General features: G+C 57.3%; 2 long non-coding RNA genes across 4 annotated transcripts in view; one reads left to right on the forward strand and one right to left on the reverse strand.

Moving 5' to 3' along the window:
• Positions 1 to 3,923: 3,923 nt before the first annotated feature.
• Positions 3,924 to 25,963, reverse strand: part of LOC119870436 — a 50,419-nt gene continuing 28,379 nt past the window's right edge. For 2 of the 3 annotated variants that reach the window (XR_005356038.1, XR_005356037.1), the window contains 2 exons: positions 6,762 to 7,037; positions 3,924 to 6,311 (listed from right to left, as the gene is read on the reverse strand). This is a non-coding gene — a long non-coding RNA (uncharacterized LOC119870436). Of the gene's footprint in view, positions 6,312 to 6,761; positions 7,038 to 7,884; positions 8,074 to 8,347; positions 8,444 to 25,963 lie in introns of those variants that run through there. The other variant, XR_005356040.1, reaches the window with a different exon arrangement.
• On the forward strand, positions 8,741 to 10,803 carry LOC111093638. Its single transcript, XR_005356041.1, has 3 exons — positions 8,741 to 9,104; positions 9,226 to 9,375; positions 10,404 to 10,803. It is a non-coding gene; the product is annotated as an uncharacterized LOC111093638 (long non-coding RNA).

The raw sequence follows: 25,963 nt of genomic DNA on the forward strand, positions 1-25,963 counted from the left end.
AGCTTTGGAAGCAGGACCTGGGTGACCACTTGGTGGGGATGTTGTCGAGAGGATTCAAGGCATGCCTCTGAGGCCCCTTCCAGCCCCGAGAGAAAGTTAAGTTTCCAGAAGGGCAAGACGTGCCCCCAGTATGTGCACGTGTGCGTGTGAAGCTATTTATGTGCACACATAGGTCCCTATGTGTCTTCCTGGAAGGAGAACGGGGGTCCTGCATCCATCAGGAACAAATGTGCGGGTCCGTATGTGTGCAGGCTGGGCAGCCCAGCGGGCTGCGGCCTCCTCTGTCGCTTCCCCGCAACCCTGAAATCCAGGAAGCTCCGAAGGCCAGTCTCACTTACCTTGTGAGTGTGCAAAACACAGCTTGAACTGTCACACGGCCATTTATGGTCTTTATTTTTCCCACTCGCTGTGAATATGCATACGTATCACTGCAGAAGTATTGATATGTTTGCATGCAGAGTGCTGCTCAGGCCCCACAGGAGTTATTATTAATACGGAACTACCCTTCTATCATTGGAAAGGTTCTGGAGTCTGAAACCCCCAGGAGTTTCAGATAAGGGGCTGTGGACTTATGTACTAGGATGAATCATAGTTTCCAGAAGCAGAATGTGGGGAGCAGGTTGTGATGTGCTTGCGTGTATGTGCGTGTGTGTGTGCATGTGTGTGTGTGTGTAAGAGAGAGAGAGACAGAGACAGGGATGCCTGGGTGGCTCAGTGGTTGAGCGTCTGCCTTTGGTCGTGATCTTGGAGACCCAGGATCGAGTCCCCCATCGGGCTCCCTGCAGGGAGCCTGCTTCCCCCTCTGTCTGTGTCTCTGCCTCTCTCTGAGTGTCTCTCATGAAGAAATAAATAAAATCTTAAAAAGGACAGAGAGGGAAGGCTGGACTTGGGTGCCAGAGTCCAGCTATGAGAATACTTGATCTCTTCAACCCAACATCATGATGTTGGCGTTGGGTTCCACTCCTTAGATAGCAGAAGAAGATTCTTCTACTCATTCCTTTTTCACCTTGAAAACATCAACACAGTTGATGTTGTTGTTCATCAGCAACAGTTGTTCTCAACAGCAAAGCTCGCCCTACACATACGATTCTAGGGAGTGCACAGAGGAGGGAGCAGAGGGCGGGCTGGGGTTGCCCACCAGAGCCCACTCACCAGCACACAGCGAGGCCAGGTCTGCCCCCGACCCCTCCTGCTCTGCGTCTCTAACCTGCCCCTCTGCTTGTTGGTCTCCTGCAGGACTGTGCTCCAGACCACGCCCGCCTGGCACCTGCCAAGTCCCGGGGCTGGTGTGCCCGAGGTGGACAGAGCTGAGGTACTGGGTGCCTAGAGCCGGTGTATGTACCAGGGGGGGATGTTTTTCTCTCTCTTTCTGGGCTTGTCCCCAGCTCTGCCCTTCCCAGTGCGGGGGGTGCCCCGAAGAGAAGACCGACAGCTCCAGCCTCGACGGGGGACCCATGACGGGGAGTCCTGGCACCACTGCTGACACCCCGTGGCCTCAGGGAGGTCCCTGCTCCTTTCTGGGACCCTCCCCCAGCAGCCCTCCGGACCTCTGGGGTGGTTTTTCTGTTTGGGGGGAGGGGTTCCAAGATGAAAATTGCCCGCAGGGGCAGTTGTAAGCAGGAAGCAGCGTTTAGACGCCTGTGGTGGTGGTGCCTGTGTTTGTTTGTTTACGAGAGAGAGAGGGAGCGCCAGTGAGAGTGATGGCCTCTGTATGATGCAGGGACAGTGCAAAACCAGGAGGCGCGCCGGTGCCCCGGTTCCCACCCCCCTGCACCCGATGCAGGGTGTCACTCCAGCAAGCGGCCCCTCCTACTCACCGGGACCTGGGCTCTCTGCCCCACCCCCAGGTCATCCCCAGCAGCACTGTACAGGCAGCAATGCTCCCAATTTAAAAAAAAAAAAAAAAAAAAAAGGAAAAAGGGGCGCCTGGGTGGTTCAGTTGGTTGAGGATCTGCCTTCAGCTCAGGTCGCGATCTCAGGGTCCTGGGATCGAGTCCCTCATCAGGCTCCCTGCTCAGCGGAGAGACTGCTTCTCCCTCTGCTCCCCCTCCCCGATGCTCGTCTGTGCTTTCTTTCTCTCTCTCAGTCCAATAAATAAATAAAATCTCTAAAAAAGTAACGTTATTCCAGAATTTTAAAAATTATCTTTATTATTGTGTTATTTTAGGAAGCTCTCGCCATTCCACATCCCATCCTATCTTCTGCTTCCCACTTTATCAGAACGCTCCCAAAGAACCGTCCACTCCCACTGTCAACAGTCCCCCTCCTGCGTGAGCCCACACACCAGTCAGGTTGCCGCCACCCCCCTTTGCCCCCCGACTGCCCTCATCAGGGCCTGCAGTGTCTCCACGCTGCCCCGACGGCCACCCCCAGCCCTCGCCTTTCCTGGCCTCCCCGCAGGACCGTTGGTCAACCCCCTTCTTGAACCGCCTCCCTGACTTGGCTTTGAGACTTGGCTGATCTCGTCTTTGCTCTTACCTCACTGGCTCCTCCTTCTCCATCTCTCTTGATGCATCTCTGTTCTCTCTCAAACCTCGAGGTGTGGCCTGCAGCCCCAGACTCAATTTTGGACTCTTCACTCTCTCCCCAGGTGACCTCTCCCAGCTCCTCGGCTTAAATACCACCCACGTGCTGACAGCTCCCAGGTGTGTGTCCTCATAGACGGCGCTCTCGGCGCCCCTGTCCGGGTGTGCAGCGGACCTGTCCACACATCGCCCCCAAACCCACCCCCCACTGGCTCCCCGCTCATCTTCACCCTCACCACACATGGCAGCTCCATCCTCCAGTTGCTCCGGCCCCTGACCTTGAATTTGTCCCAGACTTCTCATTCTAGCAGCAAATCCTGTCGTCTCTCCATAATAGGTCCAAAATCTGACCACTTCTCCCCACCTCCACTGGTACCCCCATCCCAGGCACATCGTCTCTCACCTGGATGATTCAGTAGCCTCCCGTGGGTCTCCCTGCTTCTGCCCTTGCCCCTCTGGGTCGGTTTAGTTTCTTTTCTTTTCTTGTTTCTTTTTCTCCTTCTCTTCCCTTCCCTTCCCTGTCCTTTTCTTTTCTTTCTTTTCTTTTCTTTTCTTTTCTTTTCTTTTCTTTTTTCTTTTTCTCCTTCCCTTCCTTCCCTTCCTTTCCCTTTCCTTTCCTTTTAAAAAAGATTTTATGTATTTATTTATTTGAGAGAGAGAGAGAGAGAGAGCACCAAGACAAGGGAGGGGAGGGGCAGAGGGAGAGGGAGAGAGAGAATCTCAAGCAGACTCCCCGCTGAGCATGGAGCCCAATGTGGCGCTTGATCCCACAACCCAAGAGTCAGATGCGTAACTGACTGAGCCACCCAGGTGCCCCTACCTAAGTCCGTTATCAAAATAGCAGCCAGAGGATTCCTTGCAAATATGTCAGATCGGGTTGTCCTCAGTTCCAAACCCGTTAAAGACTGCTCATGCCATTCATATTAAGAGTCAAGCCTTTACAGGGGCTGCCAAGGTCTATGTGACCTGGTTCTCCATGTCTCTGACCTCACACCCCTCCCAGAACTCCTCCCCTTGCCCACTCTGCTCCAGCCACATTGGCCTTCTTCCTCTTTTTCCAACAGGTTAGGCATGTTTCTGCCTCAGGGCCTTTGCACATGCCATTCCTCCTCTCCCACCTGGAATGCTCTACTTCTCCTCTTTCTTGGAAAGTCTGCTCAAAGGTCTCAATGAGGCTTTCACCGACCTACCACCTTTCAGAAGACAGTAAAACCCCCATCCTTTCCCCTCATTTAGATTTCTCTGTAGCATTCAACATCATGTGGTGTTCTTTGTCTACTTGCTTATTATTCACTCTCTCCCTGACCAGACAGCAAGTCCGGAAGACAGAAACCCAATTTTGTTTTCTGCTAGGTGTCTAGTGCCTGGGATAGGGACCTGGTAGGTGAGAGTTGTTGCTTTTTTTTTTTTTTTCTATTTTTTCTCCTTTTTAAAATCAACTTTCATGACTTGAGCTAGAAAAAGAATCCCTTGCTGGGCTGAATGCTGCCTGAAACATTCTCTGCTGGTTCTAGAAGGCCTTTCTTGTGACGCCAGGGCTAAAGTAGCCTGGCCAGCTGGGCTGTGAGTGCCAACGCCTCCCTCTTCCACTGTGTGAATCCCCTTGCAGGTGGGCATGGGCACTCACACACCAGCCTGGGCGAGCACGTGGCTCGTACGTGTGTGTGCCCCGGGTGCTTGGGGGTGTGGAGTGCACTGGTGGCCTGGTGGCCGCTGCGTGAGGCGCTTCTCTGCCCTTCTAAGATTCGCTGTGCCATCCCAGGGTGAGAGTGGGTCTGACACAGGCCCTGGATGTGGGGGTGCTGGGTGGCTGCAGCCTCCGCCCTCCCCTCCTCTCCCACCTGCCTCAGCCCTCCGTCTGGCTGCCTGCGAAGTCACCAGGCCAGTGTGGACGGAGAAGGGTCTGAGTGGCCCGGGGACGCTGGGGACCCTGTGAGGCTGGATGGAGGCAGCCCCGCCATCAGTGGTCTGGCCCAGCTGCCCAGTGCCCGGCCCTGGTGCCCAGCTGAGGCCCCTGCCCCGTGTGCCCCTCTCGCCCTCCCTGCCTTCACGCTTTGTCCCTCCACTGCTCCCCCAACTATCTTTCATCTTTTTTACTCTCCTCTCTCCCCGTTCCTCGCTTCCTTCCAGTCTGTCTGCCCACCCTCTCTCTGTGCGCCCCTCCCCTGTATCTTCTTGCCCCCCCACCCCACACCTCCATCGGCGCCTCCCTCGGCCTCTCTGTCTCCCTTTGGTTCTTTCTTTCTGGCTTTCTCCCCGGTCTGTGTGTCTGTCTGTCTGTCTGTCCCTGGGCCGGGCCTGCCCTGGCTGCCTCCTCCTCTCCCCGCCGGCCTGTCCCCGTCTCTTCCTCGCCGGGCCTCGTCTGTCTCCCTGTCGCCCTGCCTGTCTCTCCCCCTGCTTTCCGGGAAGGCAGCCGTGATTTACGAGCTGCGGACAGGGCCAGCTGCGGGTGCGGGAGGCCTTGATTACAGTTTCCCCGAGGAAGCTGCCTGCTTGGGGATGGCAGGGTGACAGCGTTTACGCAGAGCAGCCCGGGGCTCGGAGCGCGCCTGTCAGCCCTAGACGGATAGAGTGCCGGAGAAGGCCCATTACTTCATTCACACCTCTTCGGGCAAACAATAAAACACTTACACACGGCCTTGACTCCAGAGGGCCTCCCCCCAGAACATTCCCAGCCTGGCCCAGGGTTTGGGCCTCTCTGATGGGAAGGAGGATGATGGGGGGGAGTGGTCCCTGGGAGCCCCCCCGCACCCCCACCCCGGTCAGACCCAAGCCCCAGAGAAAGCCCCAGACCTGGCTCCCAGCTTGGGCTTTGGCCCTGTCCCAGGCCAGCAGCCTACTCCTCTCTGGGCCTCAGTCTCCTCCTCTGTGAAATGGGATGTACTGCTCACACAGGATAGAGGAGGTGAAAAGCCTGTATAAACAGTCGAGTGCTGCACAGAGTAAGGGATCTTCTATCCACGTTACCCTGGTTGGACCGGAAAGTCCCCACGATTCTAAACTTGGCCCTGCCAAAGAAGGTGTCCAACCAAGGAACGCTTGAGGTGGAACCCAAGACTGACATCTGACTGGCACAGAGCTAGGAGGTTGGCACAACTACCCCCTTTCTGCCCGTTTCCTGGGGAGGAACAGCACCCAGGCCCCCAGTTCGAAGCCTTCATTCCCAAGGAGGTAAAAGTGACAACAAAAACTTCTACTGTGTGTCCCCCAATCCATCCCACCAGGGGGGAAGGTGCATTTTCCCCAGGAGCTCGGGCACCACCCAGGGTGCAGAGAAAGGGCTCGAGAGCGAGGGGGGATGTCACTGAGCCCGTGCTGCTAGAAGGGAGGCTGGAGTGGGAAATAGCAGTTCTAGGACGCTCGCTGCAAGCCGGGCACGCGAACCGCATCTGCCACCATCATTTATCCACCACAGCCCGTCCACCCCGGGCACCGGCCACATTCCCTCTGCCCCTTGCTTCATCGGGTGCTGCGGCAACCTTGCAAGGTGGGTATTGCAGCTGGGGAAGCCGAGGCTCAGAGAAATCAAGCAGCTGGCCCGAGACCACACAGTGTAGACGTAGTGCACCTGGGCTGGGAATCCAGCTCTAAAGCCCGCGTCCGCCCCCCGCCCCAGGCACAGAAGAGCAGCTGGTGGGTGAGCCCTGGGGCCGGGGTAACTGGGATCCTGTGCTGGCGTCACCACTGTCCAGCTGTGTGACTTTGGGCAGGTGGCTCGACCTCTCCGGAGCTCAGTTTCCTCATCCGTACACCGAGGAGGGTGATAACGAGCAGCCCCGAGCACAGCTGTGGGGATGAATGACAAGATGCCCAGTAAGTGCGGAGAGTAGCTCCTGGCACACACAGTAGGCGCCCAATAAATGTAAGGCCACGGTTAAGGCACACAGTGTCCCTGCGCGAGCTCCGGGCGGCCAGTGCGTGCTCCAGGCTGGCCCTCCCGGCTCCTCAGCCCCCTCCCTCCGTCTCTGGTGTCAGTTTAACACTAGTCCTTGTGAGACGTGAGGCAGGAGGCCAAGTCCAGAACATAAGGGTTTGGCCCCAAATAGACTTAACTTGGGGGTTAAAATCCTCCGCCATTCCTCCCCCGTTCCCTCCCGGCCCTCACCCACTTCCCCCAACGAAAGCCTGAACAAATCTGCTGGGGGAAGGCGGGGGCCGCAGAAGCCAAGGAAGCGAAGTTCGGATCAGTCTCTTTCCTTACGTGGAACCCACCGACCGGCCTGTGTGGTCACACACCTGGCTAAGCCCGCGGCCAGGAGCTCCCCTGTGCTCGGGTGTAGAAGTTCACCAATTCTCCTCATTTCTTGGAGCCTCGATTTCCCCATCTCCAAAATGGGACGGATCACACTGGCTGTGAATGTGAAGGGCGGCTGCAGAGATTCAGAGGACGCAGCAGCGTGGCCATGACCCGGTGGATGTTTGCTGTGCACCTGCTGTGTCCCAGGCGGTGTTCTAGATCCCAGGGGACACAAGTCGTCCTCCGGAGCTTCTACTCTGGGGGTATGGGAAGATCTATGGGGAAGAGAAAATGCTGCACGATTGGGGGTAGGAGAGGGTATTTATGGCCACGGTGGTCAGGGAAGGCCTCTCTGCTTGGCCACTCCTCTTTTCCTTCCTAAATTATGAAGACCTCATCCCCCAGGGGCTGTGCCCTCCACGGTCAGCCAGGCAGGCCTGTGGTGGGCACGGATCCCACCTGGCGCTGCTCTCCAGGGGTCTGTCCCCATGCTCATAGCTGCCCCCTCCAGGCCTCCAGGCAGAGGCCACAGGGAAAGCACCCTCCTTCAGGGGCTGCCAGAGACCAGTCCTCCTCCCTCCCCAGTGCATCTGGCCAGGTCTCTGGCCACTCTGGTGGCTCCTTGCTCCTGCCCCAGCCCCACCCACCTGAGGTGTCAGCCAGGACCCCTGACCCACTGTGGCCACTGACGGGAGGTCCGGGAGAGAGCACCCCCCCACACCCACTTCAACCAGGGTCATAGGGCAGAGTTCACGCAGAGGGTGCAGCAGATAGAATTGCCTTGGGCCTGAGAGCAGCGGGTGTCATGGCCTGTGGACATGGCAAGGCCCCCATGAGGGTGACTGGCTGCGGGCACTGGGCATGGCTGGTTCCAGAGCTCCGGGACTCCAGCTGTGGGGCAGCTGACCACCAGCGCCCCCCATGTCCCAGGGGGCCATTCTGCAGCCCTGAGGATGAATTTCCTAACAGGGTCCCCATCCTCAGGGGTTCCCCAACTGAATGGAGCCTCTGAGGCCAGAAATGGGATTTGAGCCGGAGAAGCCTGAACTCTCTGGACCCCAGGGCGGTTTCCCTATTCCGTCCTGAGCTGAGGGATTAAGGACCATGAGCTGGGGGCTGTACCTCCCTTTGGCTGCATCAGAAGAGGCTTCCCGGACAAGGAAATGTTTTTAAGATAATAAAACACTGTTGTGATGAGCAACATTCACCGAGAATGTACTACGTCTGGGGACCGTGCGGAGCCTGATGCACACAGCATCTCATCTATTCCATGTGACAGGTTCACGAGGCTCGTGCTTCCAGGGTCTCTGACTGTAGATGAGGAGGGATTCGGAATTCACGGTGAGCAAGGGTCAGACCCAGGCCTGTCACTCTCGGAGTCCACACACTGAACCACCACACCATGGGGGCGTCCCAAGCCTTAGCAGAGGCGCAGAAGACAGAGGACATGAGACCCCCGAGGCCAACCACGCTCGATGGGACCCTCATTACCCACATGCCCGTGGGAAAGCAGGACTGGGGCTCCCCCCACCACTCCTGCCCACCTCTATCCCTCATGAGCTCTGAGGACAGAAACCTCACATACATGTGATGGGAAGGGGGCGTGGCGGCCCGAACCAGCACTTTCTAGCACTTGCTATGTTCTGAGCATTCTCCGTACCCGCCCTCATGTGATCCTCACTCCCACGAAGACACCATCAACCCACCACCACCATCAACAGCCATCAAACAATGGATCTTTAGTCACCACCTATTATGCTTTCACAGTTATACTAAACATGGGGACCAGGGTGGGCGAGTGGGGAAGAGGAGGTGGGGGGGGGGTGGTAGTGAATAGAAGGCACAGCCCTAGTTTCAAGGGGCCTGTGACCTTTGGGCAGAGGCTGCTTGTGCTCAGAAAGTAGATTTTATTAAGCTTTTTTTTTTTTTAGATTTTATTTATTTATTCATGAGAGACAGAGAGAGACAGAGAGAGGCAGAGACACAGGCAGAGGGAGAAGCAGGCTCCATGCAGGGAGCCCGATGCGGGACTTGATCCCAGGTCTCCAGGATCACGCCCTGGGCGGAAGGCAGATGCTCAACCACTGAGCCACCCGGGGGTCCCTTGTTAAGTGTTTTAGAAGCATTATCTGCAAATGCTGCAGGAGACCGGAAGGGATCAAGGGCCTGGTGACCAGGGGGTTCCCGGAAGAGGGGTGCTCAACAAAGGCCTTAGGGAAGCTTCTGGTCTCTTCCCACACTCAGACATCCTGACCGCACGTCCCCCACAGGCCCTCGTGTGCCTGGCACGCTTTGCCCCTGTCTACCCGGAGACACCTGCCTCTCCTGCGGGGGTGTGGGAGGTGAGCCCTTTCCCAGCCTTCCCCATCCGTCCTCACTTCCTCTGGCAGAACCAGTGCTCCTCTCCCCAGGGGTTCTGGGACTACAGCTCTATGGGGCCCTCAGCTCCCCATCTCTTCGCAGACACCCCGTAGGTGAGGAAGCAGTATCGGATGCAAAGGGCTCAGGTGGCATGGGGCCCGACCTGCAGCAGGCCTGCAACAACTAGCGTCGCTGCTGATGCTGTGGACGGCCCTCGGTCGATATTCTGATTAAGCGGAAGGTGATGGATAGGTGAGAACAGCGGGGAGCACCTCCCCCCCAGGAGAAGACGGGCTGGCCGGGGAGGAGCAGCCCAAGCAGGGAGGCAGCATGTAAGGGGCCTGGAGTGGTGCGAAGATCTGATGCCTCATGGAGGAGCTGAGGGGGAGGAGGCAGGAGGGAGGGAGGCCGTGTGATCCTTCACCCAGATGGATGGTTCCAGCACCACCAGCCCAGACAGGTAAACAGTGGGGCTGGGGCCAGACACCCCACCCCACCCCCACCCCTGCTGGCTCAGTACTGGTGACAACTCCTGTCAGGGCTTGATGAGAGGCTGCTGGCTGCTTCTGCAACCCTTGGCCCTGCTAGGGGGTGGACGTTTTTCCCAAAGTTGGGGGGCCAAGGTCTATTGTCATGACCCAGATGCACAAGAAGCACAGGGAGAGAGAGGGAAGAGGCGTCCTTGCTCTCTCTCTCTCCACCTCCATGGGAAATCAGGACGACCTTGGTCCTGCCAGAGGCCCTCTCTTCCAGGAAGCCCTCCTTCACCTGTCTCCTTTATCTCCCCCATCGTCACCCCCGCTCGCACAGGAATGGGTCCCCTCATGAAAGACCCCAGTTGCCGCCGCCTGTTCCATTCACTTGACATTTGCACTAGTGTTTGTACAACTGAAGCCCAGCTCAGCCCTCACTGGCTGTGTGTGTGGCCCGGGCTGCCCTGAACTGCGGTCACTTCACCTACGTCACAGGCATAGAAGAGAGAGATCCTGTGAGGCAGACTTCAGTCCTGGATCTGCCACTTCCTGGCTTTGATCCTCAGTTTCGGGGCACCCGGGTGGCTCAGGGGTTTAGCACCTGCCTTCAGCCCAGAGCATGATCCTGGGGTCCCGGGATCGAGTCCCACGTCGGGCTCCCTGCATGGAGCCTGCTTCTCCCTCTGCCTGTGTCTCTGCCTCTCTCTGTGTGTCTCTCATGAAAAAATAAGTAAAATCTTAAAAAAAAAAAAAGAACCTCAGTTTCTGCATCTGGAAAATGGGGATCGCTGTAACGTTCACCCCCAGTGTCGTGAACACAGAGAGAGGCACCGTGCAAAGAGCTCGCTTGGCCCGGGACAGAGGTGGGAGCACTTCGGAGCATCGACGGCTACCTCTTTATGGACGGGTAAGCACAGAGGCTCACAGAGGCAGCCCCCACGCAGAACCCGCGCAGGGGCTCCCCTCTCTCCGGGGCTGGGTAAGGGGTTGTGCGGAGAGGGTGCCGGGGGTGGGCACCTTCCCCTAGAGTCCTATCGACCTGGGGATCTGTTCACTCACATTTCTACCCCCTTCAGTGTATCTGATTTTGTTTGCTCCATTTTATTCTTTGTATATTGATGATGATTGTTTAGCTAATTAGTCTGAAGACATTCTGGCTGGATTTGGGGGAAATTAAAGACCTCCTCTTAATTGTGCCATGTTTTGGTTGGGGTGGGGGTTCCTGTTAAAATGGATTTACACTCCTTTGGGACTCTCCAAGACACTATTTCCAGGTTTTTAGGTTGACGATCTAGTCATCACAACGTAATTGGAGTTCGTTACGCTCCATCGCACGGCGTAGGACATGTGCTCTCAGTCTGGGTTGTGGTTTTAAGGCAACGGAAGAGATAACCTGCCCCTGCCCCAAAGCCAGAGCCGCTGTAGCAGGTGAGGGGCTCTGCACGGAGGACAGAGGCTGACCCCCGCCCCCTAGAGCCGGGTCTGGGGGTCCTGCTGCATTCCTAAAGGGACACATCAGGACACCCCTGAGCAGAATCAAGACTGAGGCCAAAGTGAGGTTTGCTCCCTCACACTTGTGGGGGAGGCAAGGTAGCGTTGGGGGTGCAAACTAGCCATCCAGTCACTCAGATGGCACAGGGGGTGCTGAGCCTCAGCAGCGCTGAAGCACCATCCCTCCGTCTCATCCATCCATCCCGTCTGACCTTCCATCCATCCATTCCTCCACCTACCCATCAGATCCATTCTCCCACCCACCCACTGTTCCATCATCCACCTGCACAACTCCTGCCCACCTCCATCCATCACGTACCATCCACTCCCTCACTCAAGTACTGTCCTAGTCATCCCCCCAACACGTAGTCATCCAGCCACCCACCTAGCCCTCTGTTAATCCCTCCACCTCCCTCTCGCTCCATCCATCCATCCATGCATCCGTCCGCCCATCCACCCATCCACCCATCCACCCACCCATGCATCCATCCATGCATCCACCCATCCACCCACCCATCCATCCATCCACCCATCCACCCACCCATCCACCCACACACCCATCCACCCACACGCCCACCCATGCATCCATCCACCCACACACCCACCCATCCACCCACACACCCACCCATCAATCCGTCCACCCATCCACCCATCCACCCACCCATCCACCCACACACCCATCCACCCACACACCCGTCCACCCACACACCCACCCATCCATCCATCCACCCACACACCCACCCATCCACCCATCCACCCACACACCCATCTACCCGCACACCCACCCATGCATCCATCCACCCACACACCCACCCATCCACCCACACACCCACCCATGCATCTATCCACCCATCCACCCATCCACCCACCCATCCACCCACACACCTATCCACCCACACACCCACCCATCCACCCATCCACCCATCCACCCACACACCCACCCATCCATCCACCCACACACCCACCCATCCACCCATCCACCCACACACCCACCCATCTACCCATCCACCCACACACCCACCCATCCATTCATCCACCCACACACCCATCCACCCACACACCCACCCATGCATCCACCCACACACCCATCCATCCACCCACACACCCACCCATCAATCCGTCCACCCATCCACCCATCCACCCACCCATCCACCCACACACCCGTCCACCCATCCACCCACCCATCCATCCATACACCCACACACCCACCCATCCACCCATCCACCCACACACCCATCCACCCGCACACCCACCCATGCATCCATCCACCCATCCACCCATCCACCCACCCATCCACCCACACACCCATCCACCCACACACCCACCCATCCACCCATCCACCCATCCACCCACACACCCACACATCCATCCACCCACACACCCACCCATCCACCCATCCACCCACACACCCACCCATCCACCCATCCACCCACACACCCACCCATCCATCCATCCACCCACACACCCATCCATTCCGCCCACCCAACTGGCTGCTCCCCCCCATATACCCATCCAACTACCCACCCATCCATTTATCCAGTAAATAAATTTTTAGAAAGAAAAAAATACAGAAATAGCAGCAAGATCTCTGGGGTGAGAAAGAACAGGGAATCCAAGGATACGAAAGAATCATGTTGCTGAAGGTGGTGAATAAAAAGGTCAAGAGAGAGGAGCGTGAGGAGCTGGGCAGGGCCGGGCCACGCTGGTCCCTTCGGGCCACCCTAGGCAGAGGCCCCTCTGTCCCGACCCTGGTGCCGTCACCACCAGCCACCAGCAGCCACAGCGGAAGAAGGAGGCGACGCTGGAAGGAGAGAAGTGGATTCGGAAGCCGCAGCCCTGGGTCTGGGTTGGGCTCTACTTCCCATCACTTGTGTGACCTTCCCGGGCCTCAGTTTCCTCACTGGCAACATGGACACAGTCTTTCTACGTCCTGGATTTCGGGAGGAGCGATGGGGGGTTGTGAAGCTCGGCACACGGGTGAGGTTCTGGGGAGCTGAAGAGATCCAGGTGGGGCCAGGAGCGCCCCCGACTCGCCCGAGTGGGCATGGCAGCTGGGTAGGGTGGGGGTGGGGGTGAGGGTGGGGGTGAGGTGGGGGTGGGGGTGAGGGTGGGGTGGGGGTGGGGTGAGGTGGGAGTGGGGGTGAGGGTGGGGACGTGGGCCCGGGCCTGGGCTGCCTGAGGGCTCCAGCTGTGGGGTCAGGCCTTCGGGCAGCAGGAGGCGAGCCAACAACCGGGTTGAGAAGGACACAGTCAACCCCACTTGCCCAGTGGGTTGCGCAGGGAAGGTCAAAACAGGACTTTTTTCTCAAAAAGAGTTTCCGTGTGGCCCTCCGCCCCGGCCTGTGGGAGCCACCACCCTGGCACCCTCTTCACTTGTGTGACCGTCGGGGACCGTGAGGCAGGGCCCCCGAGGAAGAGCATCAGCAGCCTTGACGGGGCTGCTGACCCGGCGGCAAACCCACGATGGGGGGCGGCTGGTGGAGAATAAATGAGGAAACACCCCCTTCTCCTCGGCCCTCGCTCTGTTCCAGAAAAGTACTTAAGGCTGAGGTAAAGTACCTGGCACACCGGGCACACTCATTCCTCCAAAACCGTTCCCGGGGCAGCCCTCGGCGGCCGGCCGCGTGTCCCCTGCCCCCGGTCGCGTGTCCCCTGGGGCCCGAGCAGAAGGCTGGGGGCGCGTGGGCTCCTGCAGCCGCCCCCGGGCTGCCTCGGGGATGCGGGCTGGGTCGTGAGGCAGGCGCGGGGGCCGGAGCACCCCGAATCCGGAGTGACGGCTTCTTTCCACGCACTCATTCATGGGCCAGACTCGGCTGAGCAGAGGCTCTGGCTCCCCGAGGGGTGTGGGTGAGGTGGGGGGCCCGGCCGGGAGCCCTGGGCTGGGGAGCGAGCCGTAGGGCGGAGGTGGGAGGTGTTGTCGCAGACAGACAGACAGACCGACAGAGCTGAGACAGCCCCCAAGCTTAGTCACCGCTTCAACTTTTCACATTTGAACCCAAGACAGCACATGTCAAACTCAGGCCCTTGCCCGGACTCCCACACCCACCCTCCCTTCCCGGGCCCCTCTTCCGCCTCCTCCCCACCCGCCACCCCTGCCTGGAGTTTATGGATGGCTCCCAACCCCCCTGACATTGCGGGATCCTCACTTCCTGTGTTTATCTTGGAGAGCGATGGGGCTCTCTCCTCTCGCCCCACACAGGTTACAGCGCGTGTGCTCGCGGGCACACCACGCGCGCGTGTGTTGGTGCACACGGCTCGAGGGCGTTGTGGGCTGGGGAGCGTGTGTGGGGCCAGGAGGCCTGGCTGTCCCGCCGGGGCCCGCGTGTCCCTGAGCAGGTCTGCAGGTGTGTGCACGCTAGTGCCTCCGTCTCCGAGCCCCCAAGTGTGCGTGCGTGCGTGCGTGTGTGCGTGTGTGTCGGGGTGAGGGCAGCGCACCAGGGCCTGAGCGCTACCCCGTGCCTCCTCGGGCGCCAGCTCCTTGTGGCCTCCCCACATCCCACAGGCTCCCGTTTTGCCAGGAGAGGAGGCTCCGCGAGGGGACCGGGCCGGAGCAAAGCCGGGGAGCAGCTGAGGGGTGGCGGGGACTCCAGGCCCCAAGACGTTCCTCTTATTTTTCTTTCCGTAATAGCTGTGGGGGGTTCTCCCTCCATTAGGAACATAAAAAGTGTAATGAAGGAAAATCAGATCGTCCATGATTCCACGAGAGAGAACCATCATTAATATTTTTGTGTACATCCCCCGACTTTCTGTATATACACACACATACACACACACACACATAACTTCTTTGATTAAAAAATAAAATTCAGTTATGCATATTGCTTCCTGCCCTGCCTTCTGCTTTCCTTTCTCTTTTACTTTTCATTAGAGAAAAATTCAGCGTATACAGAAGACGAGAGAACCCCATAAAGAACACCAGCCACAGGTGCCGGGCACAGGTTCGGGTTAGAGGTCCCTGTCCTTGCCCCTGGTTCCTCCCTCAGAGAACTATCTAGAACAAGGGGACACAAGGGTATGGAAGATCCCACTGCCCACCCTCCTTGGGTCTGCGATGCAGGAAGGGTCCGAGGCCCCACTCTGCAGACCAGGAGGGCTCAGAGGGTCTCGGTGGGGTGAGACCCGTGCAGAGAAGTCCTGGATCTCTGCCTCCCGCTTCCCGCATCGCATCCCTGGCCCCACAGCCAGCTCTGGCTTCCCTCCCTCCGGCTCCCCTGTCTTCCCACTCCAGAGGGAGACCTGCTCAGGAGTGAACAGACACCGTCACCCAAAGGTGTTCCTGCCCGATGCCCGGTCTGATTCCCTGCTCTGCAGTGCTCACCCCGGAAGCACCCAGGGGCCCGAAGGTGAGCAAGGCGTTGTGTGCACAGCAGACTGTGTCGGGGGCTGTAGCCAAGGAACGTTCATCTTGCTCAGCCTCAGCCTTCTCACCTGTGAAATGGGCACAATACTCGCACCTCCTCTCTGGGTGGCTGTGAGGATTGAGTAGAGTCATAGATGGAGACCACTTTATGCGTGACAGGAGCTCGGCATTACTGGCTATGATCCAGGGAGCCGATGCCTGAACCTGAAACGCTGAGTTGGTAGCAGAACTGACCCCCCTTTGCCCAGAGGAATGAGACAATAGGGCACATCCCCATGGAGCTTACAGATGAATCATGAAAACCAATGATTATACATTGTGCCAAGTGCCACTAGGACAACGAGCACTGAACCAGGAAACAGATGAGGTTACTAGTTAGAGGTGTCCCCAAGGAGGTTACACTCAATCGGAGACCTGAAAAATGAGAGAGCTCGTGAAAGGTGGGGAGAAGAGTGCTCCAGGCAGAGGGAGCGGCATGTGCAAAGGCCCTGAGGTGGGGCACGACTTTGCTGAGTTCAAGAACAGAGAGGCGGCGGGGTGGCTCCTGGGGGTCATTCCTCCTCATCCCAATGCAGGCTCTGTCAAGTTCCTCTTCCCGGCATGTGAATCCACTTGCCCCCAACAGAGCTGGGGTCTCCATTCCCTTTTTGCCCGCCCCCATGTCAGTACCTCGTCCGAGGCTTAGCACCCAGGGCCCCTCGAAGCCCCAGACCCCTGGGTGGGAAGGTGCCTTTTCCGGGCCTCTCCATACTTTGCAGGCCTGACTTGGCCTTGACCAGCGCGTGCAGTGGGCCCAGGGCCAGGCCGGGGCTGTGGGAGGCGGTTTCCCTCCTGCTTTCATCTCTTTCATCGGATCTGTTGTTTTTAGACCGTGTGCTGGACTGTGGACAGTGAACAAAAGTTCAGGAAGGCACCCCTATAAATCTGCACGGAATAAAGGAACGGTCTGGTACTCCAGGGGCCCTGCCGCCCCCGTGCCCCCTGAGGACGCCTTGGGGCCTGCCGACAGCAGGGGACAGGCTGAGAGCGAGGGCCCCGCGGGCAGCCCGCAGAGGAGAGGTATCGACCCCGCACCAGAGGGGCAGGGGCTTGCTCCGCATAACCCAGCGCGTCAGGCCAGGGCAGGACTGGAACCCGGGGCTGCTGACTCGGGTCTGCGGAGGGCCCGAGCATCTGCTGGGCGCCGGGCGCTGCAAGGAAGATGAGCAAGGGCCGTGGAAACGCCTGCGTGTGGCACGGCAGGCCAGGCCAGGGTCGGGAACTCGGGCCGGCTGGGTGACCTTGGGCGAGTCCACACCGGCCACCACCCGTCCACCGGCCACCGCGCCTCTGTTTCCCCCTCTGCAAAATGTTAGGAGGCTCTGAAATCACGACACCATATATGTCAAGGAATTCGGCAAGCTGCAAACTGCGACGTCTCTTCAAGCTTCTTCATCTTTGTTTTATGATGATTTGTTATGTTTTAACCAGCTGGCTCTAGGCCCCACCTTGCAGGAACATTCTCTCGCCGTCCTGCTCGGGTTAAAGGTGGGGGGTGGGAATCAGACTAACTCACATGAAATATTTAGCGAACAGCTCCGTGTTAATCCAGCATGGGGAATCAGCTTGCATGCCTCCGCTGACAGGCAGCTCACCACCATGAGGCTGCCATGTTCTACGGCTGAACAGCTCTGACCCTCTTACAGGGAGCTGGAGTCTGCTCCCCGTGCTGATCCCTGCACCTGAACAATCACAGTGACTTCCCCATCTTGGTGGGGAGCCTTCCAGAATCCCCTGGCCCTGAATGGGCTTCCCTGCCAGTTGCAAGAGACTGGCTGTCTTTGATTTCTGGGGCTTTTCTCTTTTCTGAGTTTTCTACAATGAGTGTGAGCTGCTTTTCCTTTTTTTTTTTTTTTTTTTTTTTGCTTTTTCTATTTTTAAGATTCATTTGATATTATATTACTTGTGACCACCCAACAATACAGAATATAAGAAGAGGAAATGAAGGGCGCCGGAGGGGGCGCTCAGTAGGTTAAGCAGCTGCCTTTGGCTCAAGTCATGATCCCAGGACCATGGGGTCAAGCCCCACATCAGTGTCCCTGCTCAACGGGTCTCCCTCTACCTGCCACTCCCCTTACTTGTGTGCTCTCTCTCTCTGTCCAAAAAAAAAAAAAAAAAAAAGGAAAAGGAACTCTTTCCATATTTCCTCCCCAAACCCTCCCTGTTACTCTAGGCCTAGAGAGCATCATTCCCAATTTCTCAGTATCTTCGGTCGTGTGTACATGCAAACACAGAACAGCACAGAGATCACAGAGATGACTGCACAGTGTGGGGCCTGACCTCGCTGGCAGCCTGGACGCAAAGCCTTTCCCTTAAGCTCAGTCTGCTCACCTGTAAAATGGGACGACTACGGTGCCTGTGGAGCAGGAATGTCACGAGGGCCGGGGAGTTAATGCACATGACATGTGAGCCGTGACAGTTATTTTGCTTTTTAAATTAAAAACAAAGGGATCATACGTACCTTTCTTTCTGCAGCTTGAGTTTCCCCTCGTGGACGGCTTTCCTTGTGGGCACAGGGACAACTAGCTCATCTTTGTGCACAGCGGCAGAGTGGCCTGCTAGGGCACTGTACCTATGATTTAATCCGCTTTTATCAGGAGAAGTCATTTGTAGAGAAAAGCCCCAGAAAGAGGCCCCGAGGCAGACCGGGGCTGCCTTCAGTAACATTTTTTTCCCCAAGGAAACGCTTTGATTCTCTCCTTGGTGGCCCAGGTGGCCCTGAGCAGGCCAAGCTAGCTCCAGGGGGTAGGAACCCAGCTCTGGCCAAGAAGTGCAGCTGGGTGCAAGCACAGTTCGCCCAGTGGTGGCAGTGGTTGGGAGAGGGCGGGTCCGGGGAGACGTGACCCAACAGTGCTGTGGTGTAGCCAGGGCCCCTGCAGAGAGGGGGCATCCTGTGGGCAGGGCTGGTCAGGGAAAGGCTTCCTGGAGGAGGCGGGATCTGTGTGGGGTCCTGAGGAGCAAGAGGGAGTTGGATAGATGGAGAATGGGTTGAAGGAGGTGTCCTCAGGGCAGACAAGAGCCAGGGAGGAATTTAAGTCTAGAACTAAGGGTCCCCGCAAGGGAAGAGGAAGGCCTGGACCACCAGGCCGTGGTGGGCTTGCCCTGCCAGCAACGAGGAGCCTCTGCGGGTTCTGGAGAAGGGGAGTCTCCACTCTGTGTGACCCTGAGAAAAGCTCTAAGCCTCTCTGGGCTCCAGCTGCCTCTGGGTTCTGGGAGAGACTTGGAGGGCATGTGGGGGCTACTCAGGAGCTGGAATTTGGGATCGGGCCGCTTCCTCTAATCAAGGGGACCCAGAAGAATGAGGGCAATCCCAGGGGTCAGTCTCTGCCTTCAGATCCCTGCTTCACAGAACTCAAACAGTTTCCTTTCCTTTTAACCTGCCGGCTTTCCAGGGAAATCTGATTTTGCAAACATGTTTTCTTAGCCGAGGGGAAATGAGCGCTATGCAAACAATGAAGATAGGCCCGCGTGATAAGGGCCTCCCGGCTGGCCTGGCGGTCTGGCCTGGATGGGAAAGGGGGAGCAGGGTAGGGGTGGCCCTGGCTCCGCGGGCTGCCTCAGGTGTGCAGAAGACCCCAGGCCTCCGAATGGCCCGCTGGGTGGGGCCTTGGGCGTTATCTAATGCACAGATGGGGACCCGGAGGCCCAGCGGGGGGGGAAGAGACTTGCCCCAGGGACACGCAGACAGGGCCTGACCACTCCTTCTGTCTGTGGCAGCCTGTGCTGCTTACACCCGTGCTTGGGGGCAGAGTTTGGCTGGCGGTGGCCCTGGTGGGTCCTCCCCAAGTAGGCAGTCATGGAAGGGGAGGGATTGGGTGCTTGGGGTCCAGGAATAGGGGACATGAGAGCAATACTGCCCCAGCACTGGTTCTGAGCCTTGATGGAGGAAAGAAACAGGAGAAGAAGGTGCCCAAGCCCTGGTCACGGAGACTGAAAGACCCAGGGCCCAGGTATGGCCTGTGTGGCCCCAGTGACAAATTCGGAAGTGGGGTTGGCTTGAGCCTACCCTCTGCCCACCTCACTGTGAGCCCCAGGGCAACAGTAGCACCCAGAAGCTCAAGGTGAGCAAGGTGGACAGTGAAGACACCTCGTGAGGCTTTTTGTAAGATCTCCTATGACATGACCAAGGCAGTAGTGAAGGCGCCTTAAGACATTAAGAATATGAGCAGGGGCTCCTGGGTGGCTTGGTCAGTCAAGTGTCCAACTCTTGGTCATGATCAGGTCATGATCTCGGGGTAAATAGCCTGGTTGGGGATGGGGAGGGACTTCTAGGGGGAGGGGAGGTGTAAGAACCTTCCTTACCTGGGTCTTAGTGTCAGAGGGACCTCCTGGGGTCCTTGCAGGCTGGTGAGGCCTGGGGACAGTCAGGTTCCAGTGAGGGATCACCACCCTCCACAGCCCTCAGTTCAGGATGAACATGCCCAATTTGCTCTTTGGGGGTGCCTGGCGCTGTGCCAGGAGCTTGACAACCTGGTAGGGCTAGTGTCTGTTCCATTTTGCAGATAAGGCAAAGCTGAATCTCCTAAACTACCCCGAAGTGCCCTCAAGAGTGACGTTCCCTCCCCGTCTGCAGCTTATACTTTTTCTAGAAGCTGTTCACAGGGTGGAATTGCTGGTACTGCAGAGGACTAAAGGTGGGGGACGTTGCTGGGCTGTTGGCCCTCCCAGAGATGCCGGGGCTTCAGCCAAGGCCCAGGAAAGAGAACCGAGCTCCCCGAGGCCCCACCTGCCCCCCATCAGCACCTCCTAGTCCCCCTTTGGGAACCAGGGGTATGGATGATTTCCCACATCCTCCGGGGATCACTGCACTCGGCACTGCTGCCCTGCAGGAGGCACAGCCGTGTCCCTTCCACTGGCTTTGTTGAACAGTGAGACGCCAAGGTCAGGTCAGCCAATAACCCACACATCAGGCCAGCAAAGACTTCACCTTCCATGATGCCAGTCGAGGGCAGGGGGTCTCAAAGCCCCCACCTCCCTTTCCCTGGTCATCATCCTTTCCTGAGGCCAACCTCCTTTGTAAAATTTCTGTTTTCCCACCTATCAAATGGGGTCATAGAAACAACACCTCATGGGCCTGTCACCTCTCTCCAGGGACTAACAGTGGCACTGAGCAATCCTACAGACCTGCTTCCTACCCTGTACGTGGCTAGGTTCCCTGTCAGCCTCCTATCCAAGCCGGGGTGGGCAGCAGCCCGCGGGAGGCCCTGCAGCGTCCAGATCCTGGCACCGCTACCTCCCAGCTTACTTCCCAGTGACCTTGGATGAGTCCCCATGCCCGCTAGGGCCCCTATCTGCCCCCATCTAGAATGAGGACAATAGCGGCACCTCACTCCTGGAGTTGTTTTGAGGATTAAATGAAACTTGGCCCAGGACCTAGCATTTTGTTGGTGCTCCATAAATATCAGGCATGAGTGCGGCCGAGAAGCGCTGTGAACACAGGGAATGGAAAGTGTTTCGCCCCCAGGGAGGCCGCATCCATCTCACTTTATTAGGATCATAAGTGCTTTTAGCAAGGCAAACAGCAGACGGCAGGCAGCCCGCCAGCATGCGCCAAGAACCCAAGTCCCGTCCTCCAAGCCTCTGACATCAAAAACAACAACAGAAAAGACCGAACATCAAAGAATGAACAGCAAGTCCAAACATTTCGCTGTGCTCTTATCTTAATTAAAGCAAGTCATATGCGGGGTTTTTGATGACACAAGTTGAAAAGCCAGGTTCTGGTCTTATTAGTTTTGCCGACACCCACGGAGAAGTCTGTGACTTGCCCAAGGTCACCCAGCAGCCTGGGGCCAGAGTCGGGGCCCAGGCCCAGGCCTCAGATGCTGGAGCCAGGGCTCCCTCCGTGACCCCTGCCTCCCTGCCCCTGCCTGAGCAACTGCGATCCAAGGCCGGAGTGTCAGAGAGAGGCACCAGTTCATCCGTTCGCCCATATGTTTAATACTTTTTACTGAAACCCTTGCAACTTCCAGGCACTGTTGTAGGCTCTGCGGATACAGCAAGGAAGAAGCCACTCTAGGGGAGGGAGGGGAAGAAAAGCAGATGCCAAGAAATAATGACATAAATGACGATTTCATTGTAATTACGGTAAATGCTACCCGCTGTGTTCCTTCTCTTTGAACCTGAGCTCTGTGACAGTGGGTGGAGAGAACACGGTGTAAGAGCTGCGTGACACTTTGCAGGCCCAAACCAGCTTCCCTCCCTTGGGACACTCGCTTTTGGCCCCCTCCCTCCCTCCCTCCCTCGCAGTGTGAGGAAGCCCAAGCTGGCCCTGGGGAGAGGTCCACGTGGGGAGAGACCAACGAGCTCCCCTACTCTGAGTGAGGACCCTCCGCAACCAGCCTCACCTGCCCACCCTGGTTGCAAAGTCTTGAGCAAAACAAAGGATCGTTGCATTTTAAGTCATTAAGTTTCAGGGGGGTGACTTGTTATGCAATAATCCGCAGCTGGAACATCACATTTCACCTTCATGGGGTGGGGGGGGGCGGTAGTCCAATCAGGACCCCCGTTTCATAGCCGAAGAAACCGAGGCGCAGAAAGGTAAAATGACTTGCTGACGGACACACGGGTGATGAGTGGCCAAAGCCACAGTCGATGACTTCAAATCAGATCAAGGGCACGGGGACCAGCCGCATTTCCACGAACACCTTCCAGGCTCGAAAGCAGCACACTCCAGGGTGGATTTCCAGGCTTGGGAAAAAGTGACCGAGGGGCCATTTCTGAGCAAGGGAGCTTCCAGTCTTCACAGAAGTAAGTGCACCACGGGGACGGGGAGCTGCTGTCCTGACCTAGGAGGGTCCGTGGGGGTCCAGTCTGAGGTGAGCGGACCAAGGCTCATTTCCCTGCCCTGGGACTCGGTTTTCCCATCTGCTGAAGGGGAATGATAAAACCGCCCCACTGCTGCTCAAGCTGCACCTGGAGAGGAGTTTCCAGGTTAGCAACCCCTGTCTTCCCCAGGGCTCCTTGTCTGAGGCTAACATTCCGTTTGGAAAGGAATGAGTAATAGCCAAGACTCCCACGTGGAGAATTTGAGTGCAAGGAAGCCTATGGTAGGCTGGCAGGGAGAGAACAAAACCCACCCCTGAAAAGCTTTGCAAGGAAAGCCTCCTCTGAAAAATGTTGCTTCTGAGCCCAGAAGGGGCCTTGAAAGATCCGGGCTGGGAGGCAGGAGCTCTGGGTTCTGGTGACCTGCTGGGTGACCTTGGGCAAGTCACTGTCGCTCTCTGGATCCTGTATGGACAATGAGAGGATGGGCCAAATGATCTAGAAGTCCAAACAGGCAGGGATGACCAAGCTTCCCCACCTCCTACCTCGCAGCCCCAGGAGCTCAGAGCATTTAGCAAGCTGCGTGGAACTAATCCTCTGGGCTGTTTCTGGAAGCGATGATGTAGGTGAGCTCCGCTGGCAAATTCTCCTCCTCCCCCTTCAGCTCCTCCATTGTCATCGGTGTTATTTATTTGGCTTTCAGATGGGCCACCCAGAGCTCTTTATAAAGATAAAAATATCATAACTCAAAGCTTCCACCAGCAATCCAATCCCATCTGCACGATGGAGGGCTGCACGCAATGGCTTTGTTGCTTCGAGCTCTGAACCTTTTAAGGTCTTACAAAATGAGGGGGTGCACTTGAAATGTGAAACTGAAGGTAACGAAAAAAAAAAACAAAAAACAAAAAAATAAATAAACTGAAGGTAACGATGTTGAGGCTGGCACTTCCTCCGTGCCAGGCGCCGTGAGCCGCGCCTTATGGACGTCAGCTCGTTCGCTCTTCCCAATAACCCCACAAAGCGGTCGACTGTCATTGCTTTTCTACAGATGCAGAAACTGAGGCCCGGAGAGGGAAAGGAATTGTCCAGGATTGCAGAGCCGGCGATGTGGGTTCAGACTCAGGCCGTCTGCCTCCTTATCCTCGGTTCTGAATAATCAGGCTATTTTGCTCCTCAGCAACAAGTACGTTTACTATGACTCTGGCAGCTACTACCCCTTACTGAACACTTATGTGCTAGGCACAGGGTCAGGGCTTTACATTTTTTGGTCTTAAAAAAAAAATCCATGCTGCGGAACAAATCAACCCAAAACTTAGTGGTGTAAAGCAATGACAGTTATTTATTTTGCTCATGAATCTACATTTTGGGCAGGTCTCAGCAGGGACAGCTCGTCTCTGCTTCTGCCAGGAGGACTCCAGCACCTGTGACAGGAGGAGCTGAGGCCTGGCCGGGCATCTCCTCTCTCTCTTCGTGGACTTTTCCGCAAGATCTCTCCAGCACGGTGTCCTCAGGGCCGTGGGGTTTCTTGCAGGGTGGCCTGGGGCTCCGTGGACCAGAGCGAAGCAGCAAGGCTCCCCTGACCCGGACTGCCACGCCGTGCTACTTACAGACCAGCACTAAGGCCAGTTCAGATGTGAGCAGAGGGGGGTCGAACCCCCAGATCTCGATGGCAGGGGTGCCAGAGGATTTGCGGCCGTCTTCACTCCCTAGGTTTCAGCCCTCCCTTAGGGGTCTTTTCAACAACCTTTGAGGTTCGTGTACGTGCTTATGGATCTGGAGCCCCTCCTGGCGCTCGTGGCTGCGGGCCCTGGGAGAGAGCAGTGACCGGGGCCGGTGTTACACCCACTTTGCAGATGGGATGGTGGAGACTTGTACAGATTTCGGTGCCCATGAAAGGGCCCTGCACTTTCCCTGGGACTCTCATTGATTCTTTTTTTTTTTTTAAGATTTTATTTATTTCTTCATGAGAGACACACACAGAGAGAGAGAGAGAGAGAGAGAGAGAGAGAGGCAGAGACACAGGCAGAGGGAGAAGCAGGCTCCCTTCGGGGAACCCAGTGTGGGACTCGATCCCAGGACCCCGGGATCACGCCCTGAGCCAAAGGCAGACGCTCAAGCACTGAGCCACCCAGGTGCCCCAACTCATTGATTCCTGACAACGAGTCTGAGGCAGGCGCTGAGATGGCCAGCCATGAAGTGGGGAGCAGGACTCAGATCCTGGTCCATGGGATGCTAGCTAGGTAGTCATCCTGCATCCCCACGCCGCCCCATCTCCGCATGCCCTGTCTCTGGGCTTCACTGTGACACGGATGACGGGCCCCACAGGACACGGGTGCACCCCTTGGGAAGGGCCAGGCTGGCGGAGGAGAAGCCCCACTCATGCTGCTGAGAAGCCAGCCCTGATGAGCGTGTGAGGGAGGGAAGGGCAGCGGCGCTGAGAATGGCCCAGCCTGAACCGGTCACCACGGCAACCGCTGGGGCTGTCTGGAGCCAGCAGCCTGCCAGGCCTTGGCCCCACAAAGCCCAGGAGGGAGGCAGAGGGGGCGGGCCCGGCAGGGCATAAATCAGGGAGTTCTATGCCCCTGACTCCGGGCAGACGATTTATGGGGCTGCTCAGAGCCCACTGGATGCACCAGGGGGAGAGGAGAGGATCTCCTTGTTCCCACCGCCCATGGGGCCCCCTGCTTGGTGCGGGTCGGCAGGAAGAGGCTCCTGAGCCTGGGAGCCCCTGCAGGCCACCCTCAGAGCTGCTGGAGGCCCCTGCCCCCACCGGGTCTGCACCGACTCCTTTGTGCCACCGCACCAGCATGCTGCCCCCATGCTGACATCAAACATTTTAAGAAATAAGTCTTATCCTCAACTGCTTGAGATGCATGCTGGTATTTTCTATCCTATTTCTTTTGTAAAATACTGATCACCACCCACTAAATTAATGTCATGACTCCTAAGAGTTTGTGCCCTGCTGTTAGATAAACACTGAGCCAAAGGAAACCAGAGAGGAAACTGAGGCTCACTCAGCCCTTCCTCCCCACATACACAGCTGGAACGGATTTTACATTCATCATCTCTTCCCTTCTCCCCGCCAGCACCTGTGTCTGCCTCCAAAGCCTAAGCTTGTCCCGCTACCCAACCCACCATTATAACCATCCAAAGCAGAACCAGCTTCCTTAGAAGGTAATGAGCTGCCCGTCTCTAGAGCCCTCCGCCCTCCAAGCAAAAGTTGAATGACTACCTGCTAGGTTGCTTCAGAGGATCCCAGAGTCTTTCAGGAAGGGGGCAGACCTGATGCCTCTGAGCTTATGTAGGATGGCAGGCGGGCAAATATTGACCATTGTGCCCACATGGACACTGAGCCACGGAGGGCTCAGGGCTTCCCGCTGGCTCAGACAGGCAGAGAAGCAAGGATGTCATCCAGAAGGGGGTGCGATGGTGGGAGCCTGGCAGAGGCAGCCGAGCACCCAGCCCTCCCTGTCCTGGCATCTTTGCACGCACCTGCGCAGACACCTGCTCTTGGGTCTCCTGGCTGGGCTCCTCCTCCTTGAACAAGCCACACCAGCACCCCCCGTCCACCGACCTCCTGCCCCTGGAGCGGTCTGCTCCTCTCTGCGGCCCTCGCAGCCCTCTGCTCCCACAAGGAGGTCCCTCTTCCCAGATCCTGCTGAGATGCTAAGGAGGCTGCTGTTAGCGGTTCAGCTCCAGACTCCGGTGGAGCCAA

This window comes from Canis lupus, chromosome 2 (genome assembly GCF_011100685.1).
Source record: "Canis lupus familiaris isolate Mischka breed German Shepherd chromosome 2, alternate assembly UU_Cfam_GSD_1.0, whole genome shotgun sequence".
NCBI classification, from domain to species: domain Eukaryota; kingdom Metazoa; phylum Chordata; class Mammalia; order Carnivora; family Canidae; genus Canis; species Canis lupus.